This window comes from Pseudophryne corroboree, chromosome 3, assembly GCF_028390025.1.
Source record: "Pseudophryne corroboree isolate aPseCor3 chromosome 3, aPseCor3.hap2, whole genome shotgun sequence".
Classification (NCBI taxonomy): Eukaryota; Metazoa; Chordata; class Amphibia; order Anura; family Myobatrachidae; genus Pseudophryne; species Pseudophryne corroboree.
In genome coordinates, this window is record NC_086446.1 from 534382009 (window position 1) to 534396761 (window position 14753).

Here is a 14753-nt window from a genome sequence, read left to right on the forward strand (position 1 = left end):
CCGTACGCTGTCGTTCTCTCCTGGGACCCACTCACTCCTCCTGTACTGCACAGTGTGCTGAAACTCTCTCCTGTACATGCGCTCTCTTCCTGTACCCGCATTCTGTACCCTCTCCTCCTGTAACCTCCTCCTGTAGCCACTACTCCTGTACCTGCGTCCTGTACCCTCTCCTCCTGTAACTGCCTCCTGTACCCTCTCCTCCTGTACCTGCGTCCGGTACCCGCATCCTGTACCCTCTCCTCCTGTAACCGCCTCCTGTACCTGCCTTCTGTAACTGCCTCCTCCTCTAACCGCCTCATGTGCCTGCATCCTGTATCCGCGTCCTGTACCATCTCCTCCTGTACCCTCTCCTCCTGTACCTGCGTCCGGTACCCGCATCCTGTACCCTCTCCTCCTGTAACCGCCTCCTGTATCCTCTCCTCCTGTACCTGCGTCCGGTACCCGCACCCTGTACCCTCTCCTTCTGTAACCGCCTCCCGTACCCTCTCCTCCTGTTCCCGCGTTGTGTACCCTCTTCTCCTGTACCTGCGTCCAAAACCCTCTCCTCCTGTACCTGCGTCCTGTACCCTCTCCTCCTGTACCAGTGTTCTGTACCCCCTACTCCTGTACCCGCGTCCTGTACCCTCTCATCCTGTACCTGCCGTGCTCTGTGTCCTCCTGTACCCACCGTTTATGAGGAACGTTTAGAGGCACAAACACTCCTTCCGGCCTTAGGACGCCAGCCAGTGGAGCAAAGCTGTAAAGTATTATATGTGAAACCGGGGGAGGGATGGGCTCTTGAGAATGTTAGGGAATCCTACATTATTTTGAGATATAGATATAGATAGATAGATCTATCAGGGCCGTAACTAGGTGTGTGCCAGTGGTGCCTGGCACACAGCACAAATGCGCAGGATCACTGGCAACACCCGCCAGGCCACTCCATCGCCATTGTCACCACCGCTGCCACCACAACACTGTGGGATTCGGCCCGCCTCTCCCTGCTGTCACCGCCCGGCGTCCAGCTGCATTGCCCGGGTACTTCTTACCTAGGTAGCCGGGCAGTGCTGCAGCTCCTCCCCGCTCCCTTCCCATGTGCTGGGAGAGATGACGTCTCTCCTAGCCTGCCCCCAGCGTAGGGCAGGAAGAAAAGAAGAATGCTTGGTCGTTGCAGGCGAGTCAGTCTCTCTCTCTCTCTCTCTTCCCCCCGCCTGCCATAATGTTTAAAAAATGGGGACTCTGTTGCTGTAATGTGTAAAAAGAGTACTCTGCTTAACGTGTAAAAAGGGGGACTCTGCTGCTGCTGTTATGTGTAAAGGGGGACTCTGCCTGCCTAATCTGTAAAAAAAGGGGTCTCTGCCTGCCATAATGTGTAAAAAGGGTGACTCTGCTGCGTACTGTGTAAAAGAGGGCTCTGCCTGTCATAATGAGTAAAAGGGAGCTCTGTGGATACGCCCCTTTGCCATGAAGCCACGCCCTTAGATTTTTGGCACATGCTGCTACGGCGCACACTGGCCCCGTTTTGTATATGGGGGGGGGGGGTTTCCGATGCTGTTTCGTACACATAGCACTAAAATGTCTAGTTACAGCACTGATATATGTATACAGGGTATATGTATATGATTTTAATTTTATACCTTAGGGCCCCCCTGTCTTAAGTACCCCGGGCCCCCCAACACCTAAATCCAGCTCTGATGGAGGCGCAGAGTAGTAGACCTTTGGGCAGAGTTCTGCTCACCACCTCAGGAGGATGCAAGCAGAAATAATAGGCGAAGCCAGTGAGTTATTCCTATAGTAAGAACAGCACTGAAAAGATACAGGTCCACCAAACAAAAACTCAGTCACTGTTTCCTCATGATTCAACACGTGTGGATGTCTTTTATAGAGTATCAGAATGTGTGATTATTGCTTCAGTATATTAAAGTAGATTATTATGCATATCAGAACATGCATCCAGCAGGTGGGCCAGATAGTTGCCTTCCCAGTTATCAGAGGCTTCTCCCTGACTGGTTGCATATGCAGTAGGATGTGTGATCTTTCCACAATACAATTACAATAGCTTAAGGTATGGTACAGAGAAAATATTTAGAAGTTACGGGGAAATTTCAGACTCACTGGGTGAGATTCAATTGTTATCGTGGGTCCCCAGCTCGCTACACTGAAATGCGCAAAATGTTTTGGTGTCTAAATGGGACTTTTCGCATCATGCCAATTTGTTTAGTCGGGTTTAGCCGCATAAAAAGCTGATGTGGGCACGATAAAGAATGAAAACTAAATATCGCCCTGCAATCTCCCTTTAGATGGGAGATCGGGCACGATTGAACAATTAAATTCCCCAAACAGACACAGTTATCAGCCATTTTTATCACTGTCAGAGACAATAATAACGTAAATGTCCAAGTGCAGTGCTGACCCATTGTATTATATTGACAACAACAGAATTAGAGTTTATAATCTAGTAATAAAAATAATAAAAGTGAGGGATGTCTATTAATGTTGTACCTAGAGCTGGGGTCCTGTGTGCAGCCTCCGTATGGGCCCGTCCTCTCTTAAACCCCTTTCACACAGCACAAATAACCCGGTATCGACCCGGCATATTGCCGGGTCGATACGGGTCGGTGTGCAGTGTGAAAGGTGAAAGGGGCATAGCCGAAATTCCGGGTCGCCTGACCCGGCAATTCAACCCGGGTGTAAAGCAGCGTTATACCCAGGTTGATTACCGGGTCAGTGGCTGTGTAAACAGGCTCCCGGGTCGATGCGACCAGGGACCCGTTTACTAGATAGGTAGAGGCGGCGCGGAGATGATCTCCCAGCGCCACCTCCGTCGGCTCCCCCCCCCCCCCCCTGCTCACAAGTTACATTATTTGCTATATTATCCTATATACTCCTGTATTTAGACGACACAAATAGCAGTACAAGAGCTGCTGGAAGAGACGAATGGCTGTGAGCAAGAGGAATTCCAGGATAAATGGCCAATGGGAATCGGTATGGGATGCCGGCACACGGGATGCCGAATGTCAGTATACCAACATTGGCATCTCATGTAACAGAATGCCAGCAGGGGGACGAGCACAACGAAGCTCGGTGGCGAGCTTCGCTTGCCACAGGTTCTACTCCCCTCTATGGGTGCCGTGGACACCCACAGAGGGGGAATCACCTACCCTGCCAGTATTCCGGCGGTGGTTTAGTACCCGTCAGGATCCCGGGGTCGGTATTGAGACTGCCAGTATCCCGACGGGCGGTGTTTTAACTGCATACCGGCCAATGAGTAGGTGAAGGCTGTCATTAACGTGCTAGAGAAGAGGGCTGTGAGAACAGGAGGGAGGAGGACCCTGCTCCTAGGAGTTTACAATCTAGGGCAGAGGGGAGAATGACAGATGACACGAGGGGGGAGTATGTGGATGGGGACCTGAGGGTAGTAGGTAGGCGAGGTATGGATGACTCAGGTAAGAGGGTGGGGCAAGTGGCCTAGTGATAGGTTCACCTGCCTCAGGAGGGCGAAGCCAAATCCCTGATAAGTGGGCTTTTTTCCAGCGATCGCAGATGCAAAAATAAATAGGTCTGTGGCTTTTCATGGACCCCATGTATTTTTGCATGAAAACGGGAGGTTTTTGCACATCACAATAGGATAGGTGCGGGGAAAAAAAAATAATCAGGGGATAAAAAAAAAAAAAAAAATTCACTAAAACCCTGCTGTTTTTGCCAGCACAATATTTTTGGATACCCCCCTTCCTCCCCCCCCTTTAGACTGGGTGTGGTTCGTTTTATCGACAGTATCTAGGTCGACCACTATAGGTCGACATGGATGGAAGGTCGACAGGGTTTCTAGGTCGACAGGTCTAAAGGTCGACATGAGGATTTATTTATTTTTGTTGTTTTCTTCGTAGAGTGACCGGGATCCCAAATTAGTGCACCGCGTTCGCTCGCCATGCTTCGGGCATGGTGCCTTCGCTCCGCTACCGCTTCGCTCGGCACACTTTACCGTTCCAATCGTAGTCCACGTTAAGTATGAAAAAATCCAAAAAAAAAAGAAAAAAGTGAAAAACTCATGTCGACCTTTAGACCCGTCGACCTAGAAACCCTGTCAGCCTTCCATCCATGTCGACCTAGTGACTGTCGACCTATAGTGGTCGACCTAAACATTGTCGATCTTCAGACCGGATCCCCTTTAGACTTGTGTCCCATCCCAAAGATCTCTCATTATGGTATGCAAGTATTCCGGAATATATAAAAATCCGATTCTAAAATACTACTAGTCCCAAGCATTTTGGATATAGGAGACTCAGAAATGTGAGAGATTCCTATCGCACATGTATAACTGCAGAATATTCTTATGGATAGAGTGGACTTCAATAAGTCATTACAGTATAACCATATATGTACCCCTGTATTCAAACACTGGTTTAGGTAATGTACAACACAAAAGCTGTAATAGGTGCACTTATAGGTTTTAAAACATGCCTTTTATTTAATAATATTAAAAAAAAAAATGACATATCACATCCTTGACAGTGAAATATTAAAATTATAGATAGATGCGTGTAAAAGTACAGAAAGAAAGTGTGTATAAAAATACTATGCCAAAAAACCTGTGTTTATTTGTCCTCTATTTGGTTAGTTTCTCATAAATAACACTGTATGCATTCAACTTGGAATTGTCCTTACAATTATATATATTAACCGGGTTCAGTATGAGATCCTGACGATCAGGAGACAGACGCCAGAATCCCCAGTGGCGACAGCAGCGTGTCCCCTCGCGGGCTCGCTGCACTCGCCACGTTCCATGCCTGGTGGCGAGTCTTCCTCGACACACTATTATTTGCGGACCACCCCCAGTGGGAATTCGGGATTCCGTCTGCTGGCATTTCCGGGGCTGTCGGGATTCCGGCACCTGTATCGGGATTCCAACTGCCGGAAAGTCACTGCTTTCCAATTAACCACCTACTGTACACGGTGGCCACGCTGTAGTCTCACCAATAAGTAGTAGTTACCACTGTCTTCAAGTTCCTGTATAATATTGGTCCTATAATGTGTATCAAACAGTTTATATATCAGTGGGAGAGATCCCTTGATTATAAATGACACCCTAATAGCTGGTAGGGATATATTGCCAGCCAAGCAGGCAAAGGATTTGTTAGTGAGTGAAAGGTATAATAATCACTTCTACAACACATCAAATAAAAGTGCCCCAATGACATCTATCCAAAGCGCTCCCTGTGTTCATCATAATTTATGACACACAGGGGCGGATTGGCCATAGGGTTCACCAGGAAGATTCCTGGTAGGTTGACGAGAGAGAGAGAAAGAGAGAAAGAGAAAGAGAAAGAGAAAGAGGAAAGAGAAAGAGAAAGAGAAAGAGAAAGAGAAAGAGAAAGAGAAAGAGAAAGAGAAAGAGAAAGAGAGAAAGAAAGAAAGAGAAAAAAAGAGAAAGAAAGAGAAAGAAAGAGAAAAAAAGAGAAAGAAAGAAAGAAAGAAAGAAAGAAAGAAAGAAAGAAAGAAAGAGAAAAAAAAAGAGAAAGAAAAAGAGAGAAAAAGGAGAGAGAGAAAGAGAAAGAGAGAGAAAGAGAGAGAGAGAGAGAGAAAGAAAGAAAGAAAGAAAGAAAGAAAGAAAGAAAGAGAGAGAGAAAGAGAGAAAAAGAGAGACAGAGACAGAGAGATATTAAATGAAAACAAATGTCTGGAGTAATTAATTATTCTCATCTTAATATGAGGTGCTGAAATAGAGTCAGTCAATCAAGGTTTATGATATGTTAACATTATTATGAAATATTATAAACCTTGATGATTGACTGACTCTATATATGCACCGGGTGTGGTTCGTTTTATCGACCGTGTTTAGGTCGACAATGTTTAGGTCGACCACTATAGGTCGACAGTCACTAGGTCGACATGGATGGAAGGTTGACAGGGTTTCTAGGTCGACAGGTCTAAAGGTCGACATGAGGAATTTATTTATTTTTTTGGTGTCGTTTTCTTTGTAGAGTGACCGGGATCCCAAATTAGTGCACCGCGTCCCCTCGCATGGCTCGCTTCGCTCGCCATGCTTCGGGCATGGTGCCTTCGCTCCGCTACCGCTTCGCTCGGCACACTTTACCGTTCCAATCGTAGTCCACGTGGATCGTTAAGTATGAAAAAATCCAAAAAAAAAAAAAAAGTGAAAAACTCATGTCGACCTTTAGACCTAGCACATGTCGACCTAGAAACCCTGTCGACCTTCCATCCATGTCGACCTAGCGACTGTCGACCTATAGTGGTCGACCTAAACATTGTCGACCTAGACACTGTCGATCTTCAGACCGGATCCCATATGCACCTTATATTAAGATGATAAATAGTAACAATGTGATAATACCTAAAATAACTTAGAATAATTGGATCAATCAGATCTTTGGTATACTACCAACATTTATTGATACAAATGTTAACAAGTGGCATACTATTACCCCTTTCACATCTCCAATGCCGGATCCCACCGGGAATTGGAAACAGGTCCTTCCCGGTGGGATTCGGCATTGGACGCTAGAGGCTGCCTTTCCCAACTCGGCAATTTGCCGGGTCGGGTTGCTACGGGGGGTGGGACTGGAAATACATGTGATCTGTGTGGAGTTTATATGTTTTTGTCATGTGAAAAAAGTACTTCACTATATTTGCTTATCCCATCCATTTTGTGTACATTTGAATGAGCCTAATAAGCAGTATACTGTGAGATATGACATCTGCTGTATCGGAAGTGACCTATTTATGAATAGCCTACATATGCAGTAGCGCTGGATCTCTCCCACTGATATATAAACTGTCTGATGCATATTATAGGACCAATATTATACAGGAACTTGAAGACAGTTGTAACTAATACTCCTTTGTAAGACTACAGCGTGGCCACCTTGTAGGTGGTTAATTATACAGTGAGGACAGTTCTAAGTTGATACCTCATAGAATGTGTACGGTGTTAGTTATGAAAAACTAACCAAATAGAAGACAAAATTAGCAGACACAGGTTTTTTTGTATAGTATTTTTATACACATCTCTGTAGTTTTAGTATTTCACTGATAGGACGGGATATGTAATTTTTAATATTATGAAATACATGTTTTAAAACCTATAAGTGCACCTATTACAGACACCCTTTAATGTATTGTACATATTGGAGACTCAGCCTGTAATACCCTGCCTAGGGAATTTAGCAATAAGATCTCTTACCAGTTGTCTGGCCCCTCTGCAACACGCTGGTCCCTGTGGCTGGCTGGCAGGATAGTCCCTCTGGCTGGTCTCTGGGTGCAGGAATGCAGTGTGCTCTCACACTGTGCAGCAAACTCAAGTGGAACACAGGACAGAAAGAAATGGAACGCACAGTTCCTTTATGCTTCCTCTTCCTGTGTACAGTGTACACAGAACAGGTTCCACCCTCCCAACACTACTGTTTCTATTAGCCCACAGGCCTGTCATGTAACTGTAGCCACGCCCCCAGCACACAGCCACTTCCTGGATCTCCTGTTATCAGCACTGAGGATGCCAGGAGAAGAAAGCAGTCTCAATCAGCAAACTATGGGCCTAATTCAGACCTGGTCATAGCAGCAACTTTGTTAGCAGATGGGCAAAACCATGTGCACTGCAGGGGGGGAAGATATAACATGTGCAGAGACAGTTAGATTTGGGTGGAGTGTGTTCAAACTGAAATCTAAATTGCAGTGTAAAAATAAAGCAGCCAGTATTTACCCTGCACAGAAACAAAATAACCCACCCAAATCTAACTCTCTCTGCACATGTTATATCTGCACCCCTGCCTGCAGTGCACATGGTTTTGCCCATCTGCTAACAAAGGGGGTAATAAGACCTGATCGTAGCAGCAAATTTGTTAGCAGTTGGGCAAAACCATGGGGGTGATTCCAAGTTGATTACTCGCTGCCGATTTTCACAGCGCAGCAATCAGTTAAAAAAACATCAAAACTGCGCATGCGTATGCACCGCAATGTGCACGCGCGTCATACGGGTACAAACAGCATCGTTGCTGTGCAATGCTTCTAGCAAAGAATCCATTTGCACAACCGATCGCAAGGAGATTGACAGGAAGAGCCGTATATGGGTGTCAACTGACCGTTTTCTGGGAGTGGTAGGGAAAATACAGGCATTTGCAGGGCGGGTGTCTGACGTCAATTCCTGGACCGGACAGGCTGAAGTGATCGCAAGGGCTGAGTAAGTTCAGACCTACTCAGAAACTGCAAAAAACTTTTTCGCACCGCTTGGCTACACATGCGATCGCACACTTGCAAAGCGAAAATTACAGTCCCTCGTGGGCGGCGACTATGCGTTTGCATGGCTGCAAAAAGTAGCTAGCGAGCGATCAACTTGGAATGAGGGCCCATGTGCACTGCAGCGGGGCAGATATAACATGTGTAGAGAGAGTTAGATTTGGGTGGGGTGTGTTCAAACTGAAATCTAAATTGCAGTGTAAATATAAAGCAGCCAGTATTTACCCTGCACAGAAACAATATAACCCACCCAAATCTAACTCTCTCTGCACATGTTATATCTGCCACACCTGCAGTGCACATGGTTTTGCCCATCTGCTAACAAATTTGCTGCTACGATCAGGTCTGAATTACCCCCACAGTTGCTGCTACAATCAGGTCTGAATTAGGCCCTATGTTGATTAACTGCCGTGCAGGCCAAAGGGGTGAGTGGAGAGGAAGGGCACCTGCTGTGATATGCTGCGTCTGGGAGCTTGACTTGGTGGGTATGGGACTCAGGGTCGACAGTGTCTAAGTTGACACCTATTGGTCGACAGTGGCTAGGTCGACACTAGAAATAGGTCGACATGGCCATTAGGTCAACATGACAAAAGGTCGACATGAGTTTTTCATGTTTTTTGGTGTCGTTTTCTTTGTAAAGTGACCGGGAACCTCAGTTAGTGCACCGTGTCCCCTCGCATGGCTCGCTTCGCTCGCCAGCTTCGGGCAAGATGCCTCGCTCCGTTGCGCTTGGCAAATGTTACCGTTCCCAATCGTAGTCCACGTGGATCGTAAAGTATGAAAAAGTTCAAAAAAAGAAAAAGAATGCGAAAAACTCATGTCGACCTTTTTGCATGTCGACCTACTCACTGTCGACCAATAGGTGTCGACCCAGAGTCCGGATACCGGCTCGGCGCCACTGACAATAGCTGACATCCAGCTGAGTCAGGAAGGGAGGAGGGAGCAGGACTTCACAGACAGTTTGTCGGCCTGTTGGCTGGAGTTTGCTGGGGGGCCACCGCCCCCCCCCCCCCTTTCTATCCATGCCTGGGGGGTGGTTGGATAATATATAGTTAGAAGACAGTGTCAAAAGTCCGACAGGGCTGACACATAGGGGTTTATTTACTAAGATTCTCTTTTCTGCCGATTTCAGCCGAGATCACTCTCGGGACACTTTTATATAGGTCCCTGTGGCCAAAGCATCACTCCCCCCAACTAGTCAACCTTGGCCGGGGTTCCCTGGGGGGAGTGGGGACCCCTAAAATCAATCCCCCCCTCCTCCAGGCACCAAATGGCGAGGGGTGAAGCCCGAGGCTGTACCCCCCATCCCTGGGCGGTGGATGGGGGGCTAATAGCCTTTTAAATTGTGTAAAAAGAAAGAATATTGTCCTTTGTTGTGGAACTACAGGTCCCAGCAAGCCACCCCCGCTTGCTGGTAATTGGAGAACCACAAGTACCAGCATGCGGAGATATAACGGGCCTGCTGGTACCTGTAGTTCCACAACAAAAGAAATACCACCCAAAAAAACCCACAAGATACCGTGACAGAATTTTTTTTTAAAACACACGTACACACTCATACATACTTACCTACATCCCACGCCGCCATTCATGTCCCCTTCTCCAGTAGAATCCAATAGGGTACCTGTAAAAAAAAAGAAAAATACTGTATAGTTACAAAAAAAAAACCTGTGAAAATCTGTCCTCTTCCTTCCATGTAGGCATTCGAGTGGTTAAAAAACAAACAAACCGAAAACCCGATCCAACGAACTAAAGGGGTTTCATGTTTACACATGGAACTCCTTTCCCTGAATGCCGGGACCCCCTGTGACTCCTGTCACTAGAGGACCCGGCAGCCAATCAGGGAGCTATTACCTTTAGTAACCTTGTGGCGATTGTGGCATAGTGAGCCACCAACCTGGAACCGTGGCAAGCGACGCGAAGTGACGAATTTCAACAAATTTGGGCAAAAAAAAGTTTAAAAACACAAAATAACATAAAAAATAAATATTTTTTGTGTCAATCTTTTGACTCTTGGACTTTTGACCCTGTTGACCTTTTGACTGTCGACCATATGATATATATATATACATATATATCCGTATGGTCCGGCTCTCCATCTAATTGAAATACCTGTCCGCGTGCCTTCACATAACATGCATTCACACGAACCTCCGGGTGCGGCACTCCTGGATTTTAACGAAAATCACGGCTCAAATAGGCTGGTATATTAACGTTTCAGTGCCACGTTTATTAAGGCACTTTCATCAGGTCTGATGAAAGTGCCTTAATAAACGTGGCACTGAAACGTTAATATACCAGCCTATTTGAGACGTGATTTTCGTTAAAATCCAGGAGTGCCGCACCCGGAGGTTCATGTATAAATATATATATATATATATATATATATATATATATATATATATATATAAAACGTGGGTAGAGAGGGCACTCACCAGGCTTTTTTGAGACGTTTAAAACATAGTATTTATTCAATTCTTAATTAAATGTTTTAGTCAACGTTTCGGCCAACTGCGGAGCCTTTGTCAAGACCACACATGTGCACAGGGGCACCCAAACAATAAAGCACAAACTTTACTAGCGGCGCTGGAATCCCGACTGCCAGCATCCCAAACGTAAGTATGCCGGACCTACATAGGGCCACAGGGTGGGGAGGAGGTTAGGGTTAGGTTGCAGGGGGAGGGTTAGGGTTAGGCTGCTGGGAGGAATGTTAGGTTTTGGATGCAGGGGGTTAGGAACCACTCGGGAAGGTTATGGTCAGGCTGTGGGGGTGCGAAGGTTAGGTTAAGGGGGGGAGGGGGTCGTGTTAGGTTTAGGTACCACGGGGAGGGTTAGGGTGGGGGTAGGCAATTAGGGTCAGGATGCGGGAAGGGAGGGTTAGGAGGGTAGAGGAGGAGGGTTTCATGTGCTGGGATTCTGCGCGTTGGGATGCCTCTGTCGGTATTCTGACTGCCAGCATCCAAAGCGCCCGGGATCCGATACCATCCCATATATATACACCAACACACATATATACGCCTGTAATTTTAGATATATCGGGATGCAGTCAATATACTGGCTGTCGGGAATCCGATGCCAGAATCCTGACATCCGGCATTTTACTGACACCCGCAATCCCGACACCAGCCAGCTATTCGCACTTGGTTGGTGGATCCACGCAATCAAACGAGCGGGAATAAAACCTGTGGCGAGTCAGATGAGCCATCAGGACCGATGCGTAGACCATGATCCGGCCCTGTCCTTGGCCAGCAATTGCATTCTCCCCTACAGCATATGTCAGTAACTATGTCTCACAAATGGTGGCAACATAAGATCACAAGTGCTTTCCATCAGAGGACAATGGAGAAAACTGGTGGATTCAATTAAATGGACCATGCAGTGTCCAAAGGAAACTTTGCCACACCAATACACCTACGTAAACACAAATGGTAGGGGTTGGGGCTGGGAGACCGGCGGCCGGGATCTATTGAATGGACGATATATTGCTGGCCCGTCGGCCAGTGTGTATGAGCAATATGTCTGTGAACGCTGTCGTTCACAGACATATTGTGTCGGCCATGCAGTACAACCAACGGGCAATATATCTAACGATATATAGGCGCATCGTGTTGGGTGTACGGGTGGTCAGCCGACCACCTGTACCCTTGCTGCAGATGCCGGCGGTGACTGACAGCACAACTGGGTGGGCGGGTATGTAGATATATCTGCAGATCATTTGATCAACACATCCTAGAGAAGTCTACCAGTAACATTATCAAGCCTGCTGTGCAAATGGGACACAAAATTGGACACAGCAGCAATACAAATAAAAAATACTAATACCGTAGAAGAAAAAAAAAAGAAGCCTCCTGCATTGCAGATCCAACTGCTGCATCCAAAAATGCAACATTGGATTACCATAGCATTATCATTTGCACTGGAGCAGAATGTTGTGAAGCAATACTGGAGCAGATATTGAACCAGGAGCCAGGGTACTGATCCTCAGAGAGAGATGTTCTGGCAATGAGCAGTCAGCAGTTCCTGTTTTAAATAGGGCACCGTTACAACTGATAGGCTGTATGAATATTGTGACTAGAGTTACTCTAGACTGGTTTATTAGAGCACATCATGTGATACTGTCCAAGATGCAGGGGCAAACGCAGGATTTTTAGAGGGGGGTTACCAGATTATATATATATATATATATATAGAGAGAGAGAGATAGATACTAGGTGATTCATCGCGCCCTACGGTCGCTATTCACACCGCCATAAGGGTCTACGCCCCCTTAACCCTTGCTCACCCTTGTGGCGTGCAATATTTTTATTATATGGGAGTATTACCTCCAATCATAATTGTGTGAGTGGTTAAATATTGCACGGACAAAGGGCGTGCACTGGTTAAAGGGTCGAAGCCCCTTGCAATGGTGTGAACAGCGCACGCAGGGCCTGATGAATCACCTAGTACAGGCATGTCCAAACTGCGGCCCTCCAGCTGTTGAGAAACTACACATCCCAGCATGCCCTGACACAGCTTTAGCATTCTCTGATAGCAAAACTGTGTCAGGGCATGCTGGGATATGTAGTTTCACAACAGCTGGAGGGCCGCAGTTTGGACATGCCTGACCTAGTAGGTGCTTTGGTTGGGGGAGTGCTGGAGGGGGTGTGTGGGAGTGCCGCGGATGGGACCCGGAGGTTCTGTGAGTGGGGGAGGGGTGGGTAATGCCTATCCTGCTTCTCCTCCTGTCAGCAGCTAAGCTGCTGTCCTCCCTTTGGTAGTGGCTCTCCCGGAGACTCGCACAGCAGCCAGTCACTATTGTTAGCGCCGGTGTCCCAACGCGCTGCATTACAGGGAAGAAGATGTACTCAATAAACTACAGCTACCAGCAGCCCTACGGGCCAGAATGCTTTGGCACTAAGGGCTGCTGGGAGCTGTAGTTTATTTAGTGCATCTACTTCCCTGTAATGCGGGGCGTTGGAACACTGGTGATAACAATAGTGACTGGCTGGCAGAACTGTGTGACTGGCTGAATCAATATAAAAGGTGAGAGTGACACTGCACACAGGCCCGGCGCTAGTCGCTCAGCAAAGGGATGCAGTGCAGGGAGGCACCAGGAAGGAGAGGTGTTCTCCCTGCTCTGCATCCCTGTGCTGAGCTGCTGCTGCTATCCGTGCTGCTGCTGCCGGCTGCTGCTGTCACACATGCAGCGGTGCCGGCAGCACAAATCCTCCTCTCCCCCTCGGCGCCGGAAGCACAAAACCTCCTCTCTCCCCCCGCTCCCTTGTGTGGCATTCAGTGGCCGAGCGGGAGCCAAAGGGGCGGAGCTAGATGGGAATAAGGGGTGGAGATAGATGGGACCATGCTGCAGGAGGAGGATGAGCTGCTACAGCTTCGGCCAGCCAGACTTCATTAGGTAAGTGTCTGGAAAGAGAGTGAGTGTGTGTCTGTATATACAGTGTCTGTGTATACTGTATATATGTATACTGTATATATGTGTGACTGTGTATGTGTGTAATGTATGTACAGTATGTGTGTGTGTGTGTTTGTATATATATATATATATATATATATACATATATATATGTGTCTTGTGTATGTGTGACTGCGGCATAATGTGTGTAAGCGTCACTGGTACAGTAGGCGTTACGTGTGTAATCAGCACTGGTACAGGGGGCATTACGTGTGTAAGCAGCACTGGTACAGGGGGCATTACGTGTGTAAGCGGCACTGGTACAGGGGGCATTACGTGTGTGAGCGGCATTGCTACAGGGGGCGTTACGTGTGTAAGCGGCACTGGTACAGGGGGCATTACGTGTGTAAGCGGCACTGGTACAGGGGGCGTTACGTGTGTAAGCGGCATTGCTACAGGGGGCGTTACGTGTGTAAGCGGCACTGGTACAGGGAGCATTACTTGTGTAAGCGGCACTGGTACAGGGGGGCGTTATGCGTGTAAGCGGCACTGGTACAGGGGGCATTACGTGTGTAAGCGGCACTGGTACAGGGGGCATTATGTGTGTAAGCGGCATTGCTACAGGGGGCGTTACGTGTGTAAGCGGCACTGGTACAGGGGGCGTTACGTGTGTAAGCGGCACTGGTACAGGGGGCGTTACGTGTGTAAGCGGCACTGGTACAGGGGGCGTTACGCGTGTAAGCGGCACTGGTACAGGGGGCGTTACGTGTGTAAGCGGCATTGCTACAGTACAGGGGGCGTTACGCGTGTAAGCGGCACTGGTACAGCGGGCGTTACGCGTGTAAGCAGCACTGGTACAGGGGGCGTTATGCGTGTAAGCGGCACTGGTACAGAGGGCGTTACATGTGTAAGCGGCACTGCTACGGGGGATGTTACGTGTGTAAGCGTCACTGCTACACAGGGTGTTACGTGTTTAAGCGTCACTGATACAGGGGGGCGCTACTTGTGTAAGCGTCACTGGTACAGGGGGCGTTACGTGTGTAAGCGTCCCTGGTACAGGGGGCGTTACGTGTGTAAGCGTCCCTGGTACAGGGGGCGTTACGTGTGTAAGCGTCACTGGTACAGGGGGCGTTAC

The 14753-nt window shown here is 47.7% G+C and overlaps 1 protein-coding gene across 1 annotated transcript in view; it reads right to left on the bottom strand.

The window, feature by feature from the left end:
• Positions 1 to 7377, bottom strand: part of SLC39A11 (solute carrier family 39 member 11) — a 1124245-nt gene extending 1116868 nt beyond the window's left edge. Inside the window, exon 1 of the mRNA XM_063961150.1 lies at positions 7181 to 7377. The gene's annotated coding sequence lies outside the window, so the exon portion shown is untranslated. The remainder of the gene's footprint in view (positions 1 to 7180) is intronic.
• Between the last annotated feature and the right edge of the window lie 7376 nt (positions 7378 to 14753).